We start from the raw sequence: 6000 nt of genomic DNA, 5'->3' as shown, positions 1-6000 counted from the left end.
ATCTGAATGAAGATAAAATAAGTGGCAAACTTCAGCAACATTCTTATGGAACTAGTCAAACTGTTTAGAAATATAAACAGTGACTAGGGCATCTAGATAAGAGGGGAGCAGGGATTGGTACAAATTCAAAAATATTTCCAGATGAACAATTTGGCAATTACAGGGAACTTCATATATTTTTCAAAGCTGCACTCAAGAGAGAACTTGGTATGAAAAAAAATACCAATTTCTTTTGGCTAGGTATCTTTTTTTTGTTTGCTTATATCAGATACTTCCCTAGCCAAAGATAATAAATTATGGAATCATCCTGATTGGCATGCTGAGGTACATATTTGGTGGGGTTGTTGACTTTCATCAAAGTCTGGAAAAGTCAGTCAAGTTACATTTGAACTGACTTTCATAATATTTGTCCAAGAGATTTAGAATTTATTGTGAAGGATTCACGAATTTATGGAAACTTGATAAGTACAGAAGTTTGAAATTTACAACTAGGGGCCTGCAGACCAACATTCATCACGTTATATTCTAAGAAAATGGATTAATTCAGATCTTGTGTGTTTTCTCCTTTTTGTGTGTTTTCTTAACAATTTTTGGATTATGCTTATCATTGCTTTTGATAATTTTATTTTATACTTGTAAACTGGTGTATTACTGGAATGTCTATAATGTCTATTACATACTTAATATTTGAATATGCCAAAGATATTCAAAATGAAATGTATAGATTGAAAAAATACTTAATTGTTAATAAAAAATGAACAAAAATTAAAACATGGTAGGAAAGGTTGAAGATGGTGGCATAGGAAGATCCCAAACTTACCTCAACCAATAGACACACCAAATCTACAACTACATATTAAATAATTCCTTTTGAAAGGAACCCAAAAAGTAGATAATCAAAATCTTCACAACAAAAGGGGAAAAGACAACATCAAGATAGGTAAGAAAAGTAGAGATGATCCCTCTAAGGAAAAACCACAGGCTGACCACAAGAATCCATTATCAGGAAGGACCACAGAAGTAGTTATTTTCCCTGAATCTCTTGAGCTCAGCATTTGAGCTCCATATCAGGCACCTCAGCCTTTAGGTCCTCACACCATGTATAAAAGTAAACTCAAAATGGATTAGAGACCTAAATGTAAGATCTGAAATCATGAAACTCCTAAAAAACACCACAGGCAGAACAGTCCTTGATATAAATCATAGAAATACTTTTTCTTGGAACAGTCTCCTAAAGCAAAAGAAATGAAAGCAAAAATAAACAAATGGGACTTAATTAAACTTAAACGTTTTTGCAGAGTGAAGGAATCCAGGGACAAGACCAAAAGACAGCCTACTGAATAGGAGAATATATTTGCAAATGATATAACCTATAAGGAGTCAATATACAAAATAGATAAACAGCTCATACAATTCAATATCAAAAAAAAAAAAAAACCCCACAAAGAACTCAATTAAAAACTCAGTTGAAGACCTGGACAGACATTTTTTTTCCAAAAAGATACACAGATGACCAACAGATACATGAAAAGATGCTCAACATCACTAATCAGAGAAATGCAAATCAAAATCACAAGGAGATATAACCTCATACTTGTCAAATGGCTATCATCAAAAAGTCTACAAATAATAAATGTTAGCAAGGATGTGCAGGAAAGGGAACCCTAGTACACTGATGGTGGGATTGCAAACTTGTGCAGCCACTTTGGAAAACAGTATGCAGGGGCCTCAAAAAATTCAAAATAGAACTACCACATGATCCAGCGATTCCACTCCCAGGCACATATCTGAAAATGAAAACACCAATTTGAAGAGACACATGTGCTCCAATGCTCAGAGTAGCATTTACAATAAACCAAGACATGTAAGCAGCAACTAAGTGCTCACCAACAGATGAGTGGATAAGGGTGTGCATGTATGTATGGAATATTGCTTAGTTATAAAAAATAATGAAATTCTATTTGAAAAAATGCCGACAGATGTAGAAAGTATTACACTTAGTGAAACAAATCAGACAAAGACACTTTATCACTTATATGTGGAATATAAAATATAAAACAAACAAATGTATAACAAAACAGAAAGAGTCACAGATATAGAGAAGAAACGTGGTGACCAATGGGGAGAGAGGGAATAGGGGATGGTTGACATAGGGGTAACGGATTGAGAGACACAAACTCGTATGTATAAAATAAATAAGCAACAGTGATATATTATACAGCACAAGGAAATATAGCTTGTATTCCTTGTAATATTAACTTTTAATAATTTTAAATGGAATACAACCTATAAATATATTGAATCACTATGCTGTACACCTGAAACATTGTAAATCAACTATAATTCAATAAAAAAGGGATGTAAATAATCAATAGAACTTCGTAATAAGCTTCTACTAAATATATATATATATATATATATATATATATATACAGCTCTCCTATACCCAGTGACAATAACTGTTATTGTTAGTGAACTATCAAAGGAAAGAAGCAAGGAAGGAAGGAAAGAAAGGAGGAAGGGAGAGAAAAAAGGAAGGATGGGAAGAAGGAAGGGAGGGAGGGAATCAGAAAGGAAGAAGGGGAGAGAAAAGTATTGGGACCACTTCTAGAAAAAAATGTCATTTGAAAAGATTCCAGAAGAAATATTAGAAAATTGGGGTACCCACCCAGTCATTTAGACCAGTCAATTCTAATAAGTAGTAGAATAGTAAGTGCCAGAATTGGGGTATTTCTCCATGTGCTGGGATATCAGTTTTACTCAGACTACCCTTCAGACAAGTCCAGAAAATGCAAATTCTTTATATTCTCTTAAATAATATGATTACCCATTATAAATCCCCCATACTCTAGGATGAATCCCCATACTCTAGATAGAAGAAAAGCTGTTATTGAAATCTATGACTTAAAAATTCTGCTAAAAAACCCTTACCCAATACGATAATTTAGTCATTACTACTAATAATATTTAAGTCACACGTTTTTATGTAGAGATTGGATGAGGCCTAGTGTAACTAAGGCAGTGTCAGGAGGAGATCCTTGTTCACAAATTGCACCCCTGTTCTATCATGGGTTCCTACGCTCTGTGGCAATGAGCCTTGTCCACTTAGTTGCTGCTTGACCTGCTGACATTGAACGTAACTTCGCCTCCCCTTCTCTCTTCCCTACTCTCCCTCCTTTCATCTTCTTCATTTCCTCTCTCTCTCTCTCCCTCTCTGGCCAGCTCTCTGGCACTGGCATCATTCTGGCTCTCACAAGTGCCATGTCTTCCGGGGGACTCCAGGTCTGGAAGTGGATCCACTCCCAGCTATTGTGGCCTTGAGCTCCTCTCCCCAAGTAGTCCACAGTGCAGCTTACCTCCAGCTGTACTGCATGTGTGCACGCTCAGTCTCTGTCTTGTCCACTGTTCGCAACCCCATGGACTGTAGCCCACCAGTCTCCTCTGTCCATGGGATTTTCCAGGCAAGAATACTGGAGTGGGTTGCTATTTCCTACTTCAGGGGATCTTCCAGATCCAAGGGTTGAACCCATTTCTCTTGCATCTCTTGCCTTGGCAGGAGGATTCCAGCTGCAATAAAATCCTTTAGGGGTTTAACAGGAAGTTCTGAGCCCTTCCCATGATGCACAGGATCTAAGAGCTACACAGAACACTAAACTCTAGTCTTCCATCTACCATGCTACCATTATATGCCACTGACTACACTTGACAGGAGGTAAAAAAGGAAATAGTGGTAGGTTTGGTTTTCTTTTTTTGTGTGGGGGGGTTCCAAAATCACTGATGACAGTGACTGCAGCTATGTAATTAGAAGATGCTTGATCCTTAGAAGAAAAGATATGGCAAAGCTAGATAGCATATTAAAAAGTAGAGATGTTACTTTACTGACAAAGGTCCATCTAGTCAAAGCTATGGTTTTTCCAGTAGTTATGTATGGATGTAAGAGTTGGACCATATAGAAGGCTGACCATCAAAGAACTGATGCTTTTGAACTATGGTGCTGAAGAAGACTCTTGCGAGTCCCTTGGACAGCAAGAAGATCAAACCAGTTAATCCTAAAGGAAATCAACCCTGAATATTCATTGCAAGGACTAATCCTGAAGTTCTAATACTTGGGCCTTCTGATGTGAAGAACTGACTCATTGGAAAAGACCCTGATTCTGGGAAACACTGAGTGCAGGAGGAGAAGTGGATGACAGAGCAGGAGATGGTCAGATGAGCGCCGACTCAGTGGACATGAGTTTGATCAAACTCTGAAAGGCAGTGAAGGACAGGGAAGCCTGGCATGCTGCAGTCCATCTGATTGCAGAGTCAGACATGACTTAGCGACTGAACAACACTTGACAGTGTCACTTCCCAGATAGGCAAAGGTGAGAGGCAGCCTGAGAGTTCCTTCCATGTTTTTAACCATGAAATAGACAAATCTTCTTTCTCTAGGCATTCCCTCTAACACTCCCATCTCCAACTGGGCAGGTGGTATACATATAGTCTTCATCTTCTGCTTCCATCTATCCCAAGTATCTCAGGACCAAAATATGAGGTATCCATGTTTTTTCCTACCTTACATATAATTTACAATTCTCCTGGCATGGTAACTGACATGATAATGGAGGAAATATAGGGATTTAGGGGAAAAAAACCATTCTGAAAAGTTTGGTACCAGACTATACTGACTATACCAGACCATATCATACAACACTGTCCTATCAATCCTATTTTGAATATCTGAAGCAAAATATTATCTTTCTTTCTCTCTACATTTCACCTGTAACAAACCTAATCTACCACTTTCACCTGCCTTCAAGTGATCAATAACTCTGGCTCAGGGAGAATGTCATGTGTACAAATACAAGGTGCAAAACAAACTATATTAATAATCTCAGACTTTTCTCCCTTTTAAGGCTTGCATTCCTCTGATAGAGCAAAGAGAAAGAAATGGTGTAAACAAATTCCTGTGGAGCTCTTCCCATCTGTTCTTTTTCTGGTGGCTTCTTATCTCTTTTCCCCAAACATCTTAGAACTGGAAACAGTTACACTGCTGTGAGGTGATAACTCAATATTAATCTTAAAGCAATGGTGACAGAGGTGATCCAGGTAGAAACATCTTTGCTCAGAAGCTCTGACCATATTTCACTTTGTGTGCTCTTAGATTTTTGTTCTGAGCTGACCTTCAAGGACCAGTATGCAAACAGAAAAATAAAGGCAAAGGAACTATATGCTGAAACTGCCAAAGGCAACTGATTGCAGAGATGCACAAAAAATGCCATCTAGTAGGAGACAATGACCTTAAGAATACATTAATGAACAAATAACCTCCAATAACTCTGGCCAAAAGGTTATTTATAGTCATCTTTGACTATGTACATATACTTCTCTGGCTATCTGTGCTTCTCAGGTTTTCTTACTTTACTATTATCATCCAGAAAGTGAGAGTGTGAATGGATGAGACAGAGCAAAAGATAATCAGATAATCCCAGAATGATCATTCTTGGGATTCTCTCTCTTGTAAACCTCTCTCTTGAATTCATTCTTTATCTATGAAAAGGTCTTCTCTGGGCAATTTCTTTCTTTCTTTTTTTTTTTTTTACTTTACAGCCACACCACATAGCATGTGGGATCTTACTTCTCCTGCCAGAGAGTGAACTTGGGACCCCTACAGTGAAAGCGCAGAGTCTCAACCATTGAACCACTAGGGAAGTCCTGGCAATTTCTGCATATAAATGTTCAAGACTCTGTTAGGTATTAGTGGAACAGAGCTGAGCAAATCAGACTATCTTGCTTTAAGGATCCTGCAACCTATTGGACCATCAGGCATATAAATATCTAAATACAAAGCAGGGACACGGAAGGAGTACACAAAACCATGAGAGCAGAGAGGAAGGTGAGATTAAATTTTAACTACAGAAGCTAGACTAGATTTCACAGATAAAATCACTTCCAGCTAAGCTTTGAGCAGGGGGAGGACTTCAGTAAGTAGAAAGAAGAATATATTAGATTTTTTAAAAT

The sequence above is a fragment of the Ovis aries genome, chromosome 5 (assembly GCF_016772045.2).
Source record: "Ovis aries strain OAR_USU_Benz2616 breed Rambouillet chromosome 5, ARS-UI_Ramb_v3.0, whole genome shotgun sequence".
NCBI classification, from domain to species: Eukaryota; Metazoa; Chordata; class Mammalia; order Artiodactyla; family Bovidae; genus Ovis; species Ovis aries.
Note: the sequence above shows the minus strand (reverse complement) of the source record.